This window comes from Canis lupus, chromosome 3 (genome assembly GCF_048164855.1).
Source record: "Canis lupus baileyi chromosome 3, mCanLup2.hap1, whole genome shotgun sequence".
NCBI lineage: Eukaryota > Metazoa > Chordata > Mammalia > Carnivora > Canidae > Canis > Canis lupus.
The window spans coordinates 45,893,512-45,906,652 of NC_132840.1; the positions used below are offsets into that span (position 1 = coordinate 45,893,512).

Below are 13,141 nucleotides of genomic sequence, written 5' to 3' on the forward strand. Positions count from 1 at the left end.
GGTTCAATATTTGCAAGTCAATTAATGTGATAGATCACATTAATAAAAGAAAATACAAGAACCATAATATGATCTTTTCACTAGAGGTAGAAAAAGCATTTGAAAGCATACAAATTTGACCAAATATAAATTTGACAAAATACAAAATTCCTTGATTAAAACTCTTCAAAGGGTAGGGATGAGAGAATATACCTCAATATCATAAAAGCCATCTATGAAAAGCTCATAGCAAATATCACTTTCAATGGGGAAACACGGAGAGCCTTTCCCCTAAGATCAGAAACACGACAGGGATGTCCACTCTCACCACTGTTATTCAACATAGTCCTAGAAGTCCTAGCCTCAGCAATCAGACAACAAAAAGAAATAAAGGGCATTCAAATTGGCCAAGAGGGACTTCTGGGTGGCTCAGTAGTTGAGTGTCTGCTTTCAGCTTAGGACCTGATTCCAAGGTCCAGGATTGAGTCCTGCATCAGGGTCCTTGCGGGGAGCCTGCCTCTCTCTCTCTCTCTCTTTCTCTTTCTGTGTCTCTCATGAATAAATTAATAAAATCTTAAAAATAAATAAATAAATAAATTGGCCAAGAAGAAATCAAACCCTCATTCTTTGCATGTGGAAAACCCAAAAGATTCCACCTCAAGATTCCTAGAACTCATACAGCAATTCAGCGATGTGTGGCAGGATACAAAATCAACACACAGAAATAAGTTACATTTCTACACATTAACAAAAAGAAGACATAGAAATTGAGGAGTTGATACCATTTACAATTGCACCAGAAACCATAAGGATAGCTGGGAATAAACCTAACCAAGGAGGTAAAGGATCTGTCTTAAAAACTAGAGTACTTATGAAAGAAATAGAGGGAGCACAAAGAGATGGAAAAACATGCTCATGGATTGGAAGAAGAAATATTATGAAAATATCTCTGCTACCCAGACCAATATGTGCATTCAATGGAATCCCTTTCAAAATTTTTCACAGAGTTGGAACCAATAATTCTAAGATTTGTATGGAACCCGAAAAGTCCCTGAATAGCCCAAAGAATGTTGAGGAAAAAAGCAAAAAACAACCAATGCTGCGGTCATCACAATGTCTGACTTCAAGCTATATTACAACGCTATGATCAACATGACAGCATGTGACTGGAGCAAAAACAGATCAATGGAACAGAATAGAAAACCCAGAAATTGACCTTCAACTCTGTGGTCAACAAATCTTCAACAAAGTAGGAAAGAATATCCAGTGGAAAATAGACAGTCTCTTCAACAAGTGGTGTTGAGAAACTCAGACGGCCACATGCAGAAGAATGAAACTGGACATTCTTTTACACCATACGTAAAAATAAATTCAAAATGGATGACTTAAATATGAGACAGAAATCCATCAAAATTCTAAAGAAAAACACAACAACATTTTTTAACTTGGCCACAGCAACTTCTTGCAAGGCAAGTCTCTAAAGGCAAGGGAAACAAAAGCAAAAATGACTTATTGGGACTTCATCAAGATTAAAAGCTTCTGCATACAAAGGAAACAGTTAACGAAACTAAGAGACAACCTACAGAATGGGAGAAGATATTTACAAATGACATGTCAGATAAAGGCTAGTATCCAAGATCTATAAAGAACTTAACAAACTCAACAGCAAAGAAACAAACAACCCAGTAAAGAAATGGGCAGAAGACATGAAAGACATTTCTCCAGAGAAGACCTACAAATGGCCAACAAGCAAATGAAAAAATGCTCCATATTTCTTACCATCAGGGAAATACAAATCAAAACCACAATGAGATACCACCTCACACCAGTAAAGAAATGGGCAGAAGACATGAAAGACGTTTCTCCAGAGAAGACCTACAAATGGCCAACAAGCAAATGAAAAAATGCTCCATATTTCTTACCATCAGGGAAATACAAATCAAAACCACAATGAGATACCACCTCACACCAGTTAGAATGGCTAAAATTAACAAGACAGGAAACAACAAATGTTGGTGAAGATGTGGAGAAAAGAGAACCTTCTTTCACTGTTGGAAGGAATACAAGCTGGTACAGCCAATCTGGAAAACAGCATGGTGGTTCCTCAAAAAGTTAAAAATAGATCTGCCCTATGACCCAGCAATTGCACTACTGGAGATTTACCCCATAAAAACAGATGTAGTGAAACAAAGGGGCACCTGCACCCCAATGTTCATAGCAGCAATGTCCACAATAGCTCAACTCTGCATGGCTATTAGACTTAGTTCAGCTTTTTTTCAGTATTTCTGTGGACCCCAACATCCAATATCTACCTACTTTTACTTGGAACAATAAACAATATACCTGGATATTCATACTTCATTGGTTCACTGAGGTATTTCTTATTCTCCCTTCATATTTCTCCCAAGTACTCCATCAAGATTTAATTACTCTCCAGTTCCCAGGGAAATTGACCCTTTTACAATATATAGATGATCTGTTGTCATGCTTCAATTACCAAAGAGTTATCCATAAAAGATTTCATTTATTTGCTACAACAGTTAGCTGGAAAAGGGCATAAAGTCTGTAAGGAAAAACTATAAGGCCTTAAAATACATTTTATTGCCTAGGTCATAATCTAAGTACTGAAGGAATTCAGCTATCTCCTAAAAGAATTAAGCTAACCTATGAGTTTTCTAGACTCATAACTAAGCTATAACTTCATGAATTTCTAGGCACGCCTGGTTACAGTAGAGTATGGGTTTCTAATTTTTCTCTATTAGCTTCCTCACTCTATGAATTTATTAAAATGGTAGTCCCTGAAAACTTTCCTTAGAAAGATAAACATAAGAAGGCTTTTATAAATCCTGAAACAAGTGCCCCCAAGAACTGCCTTTCTGAGGGCTCCCTGACTATTTCAAAACTTTTTCTTTATTTGTGCCTGAAAGAGATAACCCAGCCCAGGGAATGATCAAGAACATGCTAAGCATAGTAATATTATATATTATAAGACACAACTTGATTTAGTTGTTCATGCCTATCTGAGTTGTCCTATGGCTTTAAATTAAATGAATGATCAGGGATTTGGGAAATTCAAGATAGCTACTCAATTCTTCCTGTCTCCCTGGTCAAACTCTCGTTTTGGTTTTTACATCCCCTTGCCCACTGAGGTGCATTGATGATGACTAAAATTATAAATAGACACTGGTGAGGAAATACAATTACAAAAGTAGCTTACTACCAATATCTAACTTATCAAGCCCATACTCTTGGAAAACTATTTTTATTCCCAGAGGCCTCGGATTTCCTCCTTCTGAACCCTCTGAACACCTGCCACTTGACTTCAACTGCCACTTAGTATAGGTTATCAATGTGTTATTGTTATTGTATTATGTTTTCCAGATGGGTTGAAGCCTTTCCCACAAGGGTGATGCCCTCAACAGCAAAGAAACTGTTAAAAAATGTGCTTCCCCCTTGAGGCATACTTTGCCAATCTCCAGTGATCACTTTACTGGGCAAATCCTATGAGTCTTAACAAAAGTCTTGCAAACTTCTTGGAATTATCACTTTCCCTCTCATCTTCAATCATTAGGCAAGTTCAAAAGAACTAATGGGTTCCTTACACTTAAAACCTCTAAACTATTGGATTTCTCTGGCCTAAAGCATTGCCTTAGGTCTTGCTAACTGTTCACGGTACTCACTTTGGGAGACATAAACTTACTCCACAGAAGACAGCCACCAATAGACCAATGCCTATTGATATACAACTTTCTGTTGATCCCTTGTTATCCACATTAGTATGACTAGCTACTGTAAGTCTTTAATGACTGGTGCTCAAGCATATAATCAATAGGTTAAAGAAAATTTCCTGGATCCCAATTCAAAGGATCCTCTTGGTCACAGTTAAGAGCTTAGTGATTGTGTATTCTGGAAATATCTTCAAAAGAAAACAGCCCTTGGGATCCCTGGGTGGCGCAGTGGTTTGGTGCCTGCCTTTGGCCCAGGGCATGATCCTGGAGACCCGGGATCAAATCCCACGTCAGGCTCCCAGTGCATGGAGCCTGCTTCTCCCTCTGCCTATGTCTCTGCCTCTCTCTCTCTCTCTGTGTGTGTGACTATCATAAAAAAAAAAAAAAATAAAATCTTAAAAAAAAAAAAAAAAAGAAAACAGCCCTTAAGCTCCATTGGAATGGATTTTACCAAGTGCTCCTGACCATGACACTGATGCAAAACTAGAAGGCATTGAACCTTGGGTACACTTGCACAGCAAAAGAAGGCTCCATCTGGCAGCTGATTCTGTGCAGACACTGGAAACTTTCTAATCAAATAGATGAGGAAGAGAAGCAGCTGACATTAGGTAACTGCTTGTGCACTAGGTAATGTATTAAGATTTAATATTTCAACTAAACATAAATCCCTTTTCCCTTCTTCTCCCCCACTCCTTCCTTCTCTCTTCATCCTCCTTCTCCTCTCCTCCTCCTCCTCCTCCTCTTTCTTCTTCCCCTTATTTCTTTACTCTGGAATTGGCCTGGAAAGACAATGCTGTCATCCATATCTCCCAGGCTAAGGGGATAACCCTTCATATTCATGTTTTTGAATCATCAAAGATTCTAATTTATCTATGATCCTAGAGACATTCTGATCCTCCTTTTGACCAATTTCTCTTCTATTTCTAATATCATCATAAACTACAATTAACCCCCCTTAGAAGTCTCTTATTAAGTTCAGCTTTTATGGTCAGAACATCTAGTGCTTTGTTTTTACAGTTCTCTGATTATAACTCTACATATCTAATTAAAAACAATTATCTACATAATCTTAGTACATTTGCACCCCCACAGTCCCATGATTATCTGTATCAGATTTGGCCTCACTCATCAAGAGATCTCTCCGGCAGCACCCAAATTTGAAAGGCATTTAAAATAATTCTTTATTTCAAGCTTTAATATTCTTTTCCCATATGCCCTTTACTCTGACTGACCATGACTTGAATGGGTATATACAATTCCTGTGAATGAATTTATTAACAATATCACCCTAATAATGGGAATGGTCTATGCCCTATAGAGTTTATCTTTGTAGCGGTAATTATCATTTTCCTTCATTCTATGAATACCTACATAGCTGGTGCACATATGGACAATACTTCTTAGGCTATTTAACTGTGCCCCTAATTTTCCACAAATGAACTAAGACATCCCATTGGTTGATACTCTCAATTTACATTGTTGAATTAGAAAGGACCTACCACCAGACTTTGCTTTGTTCTTCAAGACAATCAGTCTTTTTTGTCTGCAGAGGATTGTTAAAAGAGAGAAGTATCTGTAGACAGAGGTGGTGACTTCAGGCATATTGGACCTCTAACCTGCCTCTGTCTGGTCTATGTCTTTAAAGCCACAACGGTTAATTTCAGAGATGTAAGTTAATTACTCATCCCATAGAAAAGCAGCCATGGGAAATGAATTAAGGACAATGAGCTCAATGTTGTGTCAGAAACAATTTTTGACACACTATAACAGGCAAGTCCAGTTAGCATCTTCTTTCCAAATACTACAATTACCTACCAAGAGGGAAAAGCCTTGCCACAGAATAAATCGCCTCCTGGAAAACAATTTCACACTAGAATAAACAGAGGATAGATAAAATAATAAATGCTTTGCATTGTTTAGTTTTTAACCCAGAAGGCGATATATTAAAAAATAACAAATTAATTTCAGCAATGACTGAAACATATCCTCTTTAGCAAAATCAGAAGAAAAGGTCTAGAAATGAAAGAAATTCCAAAATGATAAATATCTAATGTCAGGCTTTCATTCAACCACAGGCTTTTGACAAATATTGCCAACTTTGTTACATCTGAGTGAACAGTGGAAAGAGAAAAGATACAGAGGAACACTAGGAAAAAAAAAGGTAGCTACAGTAGGAGATTATAAAACAAAGAAGCAAAATATACAAATGTACAGATATTTTCAATGAATAATTTTTCTGAAAGATTGTTAGGTCCTGGTTTTAACATCAAGGTGTTAAGGTTTCAGTGAGAAATAAAAACAAAAGGCAGGAAGTCATTCTCATTTTGCAAGACAAACCTGGGTTATTTTCCTCATGGTATGCTCAGTGGATGGGCTTACTAAACAATACTGATATTAATGGGTTCAGGTATCTGTAGGGAAAATACTTCCACTCTAAGGAAATTGGACGTTAATGCTTTTAGACCCACATTGCAAAGGGGGAAATACTAAGGTCTTTGACTTCTGAAATTCTGAGACCAAATCTGTATTTGATAGACTTGCTCCTGGGCACTGAGGAGTTGTGACAACAAAATAAGGTATAGTGTGAAGTGCCAAATCATATTCTGGACAATGGAGGTTTCATAATAAACCAGAATGGCTTTGCTCTCTGTTGAAGATAACAGATAAGATGTTTACTGAAGTAGATAGAACACCTGATCTAGGATCCCCCCCCCTTTTTTTTTAAAGATTTAATTTATTTATTCATGAGAGACAGAGAGACAGAGAGGCAGAGACACAGGCAGAGGGAGAAGCAGGCTCCACGCAGGGAGCCGGACACGGACACGGGACCCAATCCAGGGACCCCAGGACCACACTCCAGGCCAAAGGCAGGCGTTAAACTACTGAGCCATCCAGGAATCCCCCTGGGTTGTTTAATGCCTTAAATTCTGTGTTTGCATGGAAAAAAGCAACAAAGGGCCATATTCCACTTAGATGTTGTATAGCAAACCAAATCTAATACTTAATAGCCTCCCTCAAACAACAATCATTTTACTGCTCATATTTTTGTGTCAGGAACTGGAACATGGCACAGCAGAGATAGCATGACTCTCCTCTGTGACGCCTGGGGCAACAGGTAAAATGGTTGAAAAAGCTGGTAATGCCTGGGGCAACTTAACTGGCACCATCTGATCCTAGCTGCTGGCTTGTCTTGTTTCTTGATTAGGAAACAAGTGGGATTGGAATGTGCAAAAAGGCTTCTCCACTCATCTGTTTTTCCAGCTAGCTGAGCTGTTACGGGAGGTAAATACTTTACTCTTCTGTGTACTGTTGGATGATCTATTACTTAAACTGACATGAAACAGATTGACAGGAAAAAATAGTAATTTCATATGTATATGGGAGCCATATATAGACATGGGAGGTTCAAAGTGAGTCATGTAATTGAGGCTCATATGTCATCTTGTGCTAAGGAGAAGGAGGTAGGGAAAAAAGAGAAAAAAGACAATCTATAGAAAGATGGAAAGAGCAAATGTTTGGTAAACAAATGTTTGTCCTGATATACAGAGACAATGGTATAGGGAGGAAGTTGAACAAAAAGATCTTGCCAAGCTCCATCCAGCTTACCATACCATAGGGCAGGCAGCTCCAAGATGGCCAACTTTGACATTAATGTTAATTTAAGTTTAAAGAACTCTGAACCCTGTAGATTTGATGTGGGAAACAAAGGCAGAAGAAAAATTATTGAATTTCCTTACTACTTATGGCCCATTGACAAGTCCTTGAAATGGGCAGAGTGACATTCCTCCAGGAACTCAACTGCCTCAATATTAATACTTTGCTAAGGGCAAAAGGCAATCCTAGCCACCACCACCCATCCGGTGAGTCTACTTTAACATATAAACATTCCTTTAGAAATTTCCTTTATCTCTAAACCCCCCAAGATAAATGTTGGCAATCATCACCCCTGCATATGGCCCACCAGTATGCATCTGAAGGGTCTCATGACTCAGGTTTTATTAGATGGTAATAAATGACCTTTCCCAACAACAGCTGGCCCCCTCAAGGTCCTGGAAACCTTGCTTCCAAAATTCCTTAAAGACTTACATATCCCTAACCCCCTCCCAACTTGAAAGTATATAGTGGGCCACTCCTCACGACTCCAGTGCAGCTCTTTCTGCCCAGGGGTCCTTTCCCCATGCTTTAATAAAACCACATTTTTGCACCAAAGACACGTCGAGAATTCTTCCTTGGCCATTGATTTCAAACCCTAATGTCTTTCCTACATCAGATTCATTTAAAGCACTTTATCTCCCCATCAACAGCCTGATTGTAAGGAAGAGAGCTATTAATAGAATTTCCACTTTACCTAGGAAAGTTATCTACATAATAGGGCAAACTTTGTTTTCCAAGCATCTCCTTTAAGCTTCCTGCTAGTGGTGTTTCTTTCATTTGTATCATCAGAGCCGTTCTCCTTAGTTCAAACAATCATCATGTTGCTTATATCTGGAATTCCTGTGTCTGTATGGTTGTCCATATGTATGTGATTAAGTTTGATTTTCTCCTATTAACTTGTCTTACATCAATTTGATTCCTAGTCTAGCTAAAAGGACCTTGAAAGGTAGAGGAATTCTTCCCCAACAATATACTCCATAATCTGTAGTTATTTCCATTGATAGCTCTCTTTCTAGACCTAGCCTCTATCTAAATTCTTTTAGGCGGTTAAGTGGGAGATAAAAACAAAACAAAAACCCTCTTCCTGAGTCTTTTGGTACTTAATTGCCTTCAGCTCAAAATAATCTGTATGCCAAAGTGGCACAATTTTGGGACACTTGCTCTGAACTCCTTTAGCTGAAACAGATAGGACTTGCCAGGCATCATTCTCTCTCTACAGGTATCCCCATGTACCTATGCTGGGCTTCTTAATAGGTGTGTCAGGGCAGTTCAGCAAGCATTCTAACAGGAAGTAGAAGTTGCCATTCTTTTAAGGCTTATGGCTGGAAACTTGCCCAGAGCAATGTCTACCACATTGTATTGGGCTAACTAGTCAAACAGTCCGCTCAGATTCAAGGGAAGAAGAATAAGATTTCATCTCTTAGTTGGAGAAGTAGCAAAGAATTTGTAGCTATCTTTCATCTGCCACAGGTCACAAGATATTGGTGAGGAAATCAGAGGACTAGGTTGGGCATCTTCCTGATTTTGCCAACAATATAACTGTCCAAACGAGTTTACTGACAATTGTCACAAAACAGCACAGTGCATTTTTCTCAGGTGATAAGTGAAGAGAGAGAGAACGCACTTCCTTGGCTGATTTTCAAGGAGGCAAGAATCAGAGGAACAGCCGCTGTGTTGAGAATCCAGAGCCTCTGAGATGGAGCAGAATATAAGACCAAGTAGCCCAGTCTGTTTTTCTGAAGAAACGCTCACCAGTTACCCTCACCTAATTATTCTCCACCACCATCCTTAGAAAGGAAAATTGTACAAGCAGCTAAATTTAGGACAATTGACAATAAAATTACTTTAAACTTATATACCTTTTATAGTCCTTAAAATAATAAATTCACTTGTATTTATGCAGTTAATGAGGATATTTCACATTTAAGGAAACTGAAACTCCAAGATAATGAAAGTCTTGTTCATATCAGAGACTAAAGTTTGCCCTCCCAGCCAAGATGAGAATTCTGGCTCAGACAGAGAGAGAACCCAGTGTTCTTCTGTGTCAGAGCCCTCTATAAACTCAACGTTCCTATCCTTCTTCTCAACTCTGTCCTAATCTAGGTCTGTGCTAGTTCCAGTGTGTTAGTACAGTGTCCCCTTTGCAGCCTGCAATTTGCCAGTTTCTGAATTAGTTCCAGGGGTTTTGCTTCACTCATATTCTTTCCTCTTTTGAGACAGTCCTTTCTATCAATCTGACCCGGTAGTCACTAAGAGCAGGAGAACCATTTATAATTTTAATTGTCTCTCTTTATGATTTTAAGGTATTTGAGTAAAGTCAGTGTTCTTCAGTTGCCCCTACGTTATCAGTGATTTTGGATAAGAGACTCAAGAAATTATTACTGTCAGGTTTAATCGGATCCGTATTGAAATGGAATAGAGAGGCCAGGCAAAAGCTGGTCGAAACAGGCTTTTAATGGGACGCGCCCTCGGGCGAGGTTCCGCGGCCCGCAGGGGAGGGAGATAGCGGGGAAGTCGCGGGCCAGGGAAGTCGTGCCCAGGCAAACCGTGGGGGGTCTATAAAGAGTTTTCTGGCGGATCCCTGGGTGGCTCCGCGGTTTAGTGCCTGCTTTTGGCCCAGGGCGTGGTCCTAGAGTCCTGGGATCGAGTCCCACATCGGGCTCCCGGCATGGAGCCTGCTTCTCCCTCTGCCTGTGTCCCTGCCTCTGTGTGTGTGTGTGTGTGTGTGTGTGTGTGTGTGTGTGTGTGTGTATCCCATGAATAAATAAATAAATAATATTAAAAAAAAGTTTTTGGCGGGAAGATGGGGGCAGGGCAGCATTCCGATTAGGGCAAGGATTATAGGTCTTTGTAAGCTAAGTTCGAGTAGGGCAGCAAGGCGGCGTTATTGGGAGGTTGCTGGCCTGGGGTCGGCTCTTTTGAGCTCCCCAGTCCCACCAGCCCAATAATTACTTCCTGCAATTGACTGTGTTCGTGGGACTTATGTACCCATCAACTTGACGATAAGTATTTTATGTTACTTTCTTTAGTATAGCTCTATCTACACCTCTATCCAGAAATCAATAATTTTTTATGGATTTCAAGGTAAATTTTAGACATCAGTAGGCTTTTTTCCCCAAACTTCTATTTATATATCATTAATATTCGTTCAATGTTTTACTTTTTATTTTTACATCTTTAGAACATACAATAAAATATAAAATCTTTAGTGTACAATTAAATAAGTTTTAACAAATGCATGCATCACTGTAATCCAAGTCTTTATCAAGATATAGACTATCCAGGGGCACCTGCGTGGCTCAATGGTTGGGCATCTGCCTTTGGCTCAGGTCATGGTCCCGGGGTTCCAGGATCAAGTCCCGCATCCGGCTCCCAGGAGGGAGCCTGCTTCTCCCTCTGCCTATGAGTCTCTCTGTCTCTCATGAATAAATAAATAAAATTTTGTTTTTTATAGATTTTACTTATTTATTCATGAGAGACACAGAGAGAAGGCAGAGACTCATAGGCAGAGGGAGAAGCAGGCTCCCTGCTGGGAGCCCAATGTGGGACTTGTGTGTGCCTGCACATGCACCTATGTCTCCAAGTTTCTCTCTTCTTATAAGGATACCAGACACCACGCGTTGCATTTGCCACCCCCCCACCCCCGGTATGGAAGAAAACTTGATTAAATCTACAAAGACCCTATTTTCAAATAAGATTACATTCACAGGGCAGCCCTGGTGGCTCAGCGATTTAGTGCTGCCTTCAGCCCAGGGCCTGATCCTGGAGTCCTGGGATCGAGTCCCACGTCGGGCTCCCTGCATGGAGCCTGCTTCTCCCTCTGCCTGTGTCTCTGCCTCTCTCTCTGTCCCTCTGTGTGTGTGTGTGTGTGTCTTCATTAATTAATAAATAAATAAATCTTAAAAAAAAAGACTACATTCACAGTTACCTTATGTTAGGACTTCAACGTGTTTTGGGGGAACACAGTTCAACTCAGTACACCCTAGAAAGGTACTTGGTGTGCCTTTTCAGTCAATTCCCACACCCTTACCTCAGAGGAAATCACTATTTTGATTAATTCGCTATTAATTGTGATTGTTTCTAGAATTTCATGTAAGTGAAATATAATACATTCACTTTTATGTAAAGATTCTTTCAGTCAGATGGTTTTTGAATCTCATTCATTATACTATGTGCCTCATTGGTTCATTCTATTTTTACTGCTAAATATTATTCCATTGTATAGATTTACCACAATGAGTTCATCCATTATTTTTTTTTTTTTTTTTTGGTGAATACCTAGGTTGTTTCTACTTTAGAGTGTCTTATGAATAAAGCTGCTATGAACTCTGCTCAAGTCTCTTGGTATTTATATATATATATATATATATATATATAATTTCTTTTGAATAAATAAAGGAAAAATTAATGTCAATTATCTCTCCTCCAAATATATTATTTCCTTTATTTTGTCACATTTCTCACTATGTTCTGAAGATATCACATTATTTTTCTCCTACATTCTGTTGATATAATGAATTATAACATTTACTTTTTAATTGTTAAATCAACTTTGTATTGCCACTTGCTAAGTAGAATAAACATTACTTAGCCATAATGTATGATACTTCTGGTGTATTGTTAGATTTGATTTCTTAATATTTTGTTAAGAGTTTTTCATGCATGTTTTTTTTCATGCATGTTTTAAGAAATGTTAGTAATAACTTTCTTCTTTCCCCTTTTTCCTCTTTCTCCTCCTCTTCATCTCCTCCCCTCTTCCTCCTCTTCTTCCTTCTCCTCCTTTCTTCCCTTCTTGTTTCCCTTTTCTTCTTCCTCCTCCTCCCTCTTCTTTCTCTTTTTTTTCTTTTGGTCTTTGTCAAGTTTTATTATTATGTTTATGATAATCCCCTAAAATGAGTTTAATAGTTTTCTACTTTCTCTATGATTTTAAGGTATTTGGGTAAAGTCAGTGCTATTTGTTTCTTGCACGTGTTGGTCACCATTATATGCATTTAGTTCTTATAGATATGCTGTAATGTAAATGTCTTATAGTGAGGAATCTGAAGCTTTCTTTATTTATTTTAAAAGATTTTCTTTATTTGTTCATGAAAGACACACAGAGAGAGGCAGAGACATAGGCAGAGGGAGAAGCAGACTCCCTGTGGGGAGCCCTACATGGGACTTGATCCCAGGACCCTGGGATCATGCCCTGAGCTGAAGGCAGATGCTTAACTGCTGAGCCACCCTGGTGTCCCAGAATCTGAACCTTTCAAGTCCTGGAAATTGTGTCTAGTGTCCTAAGACACTTGTGTCAGAATGAACTTTGAGGCCTGTATGACTCAAAGCCCTAGTCTTTTTATTTTGTGTCCCCACTAGAACATGGTGGACTCTTCAGTCTCGTTGACTGCCTGAGGCCAAGTCTAGTCAAGTATATCCCTTCCTTGGCTGAGGGTATAAACCACTAGATTCTTTTCTGATAGGCCTAAGTGTTTCTTTATAAATAGGGAAATGATCTCTTGTCAGAACCAAAAGGATCTTATTGTCTAGGGAGAATCTTATAGAAACAAATAGATCTATTTTATTAATAGTGAAATGCATGAAGCCTCTTACATAGGAAGAGCAAATAGTTCTGCTTGTTCATGTACTTCTCCCAGCCTCTAGGTGGGAAACTGTTTTGGTGCCCTCTCTGGTGGGTTCCTCGGGGAAGGAGACTGTTGTTGAGTCTTGGAAAAGGGGCCCCGAGGAGACCAGTTGAAAACATCAGCCTCACAGCTCCACTTGAGGATCTGAGAGGATACATA

At 39.1% G+C, this 13,141-nt stretch overlaps 1 long non-coding RNA gene across 1 annotated transcript in view; it reads left to right on the forward strand.

The window, feature by feature from the left end:
- Positions 1-4,234: 4,234 nt before the first annotated feature.
- The window catches only part of LOC140630478 (uncharacterized), a 42,985-nt gene continuing 34,078 nt past the window's right edge, over positions 4,235-13,141 (forward strand). The window contains exons 1-2 of the long non-coding RNA XR_012028242.1: positions 4,235-4,334; positions 6,913-6,989. This is a non-coding gene — a long non-coding RNA (uncharacterized lncRNA). The remainder of the gene's footprint in view (positions 4,335-6,912; positions 6,990-13,141) is intronic.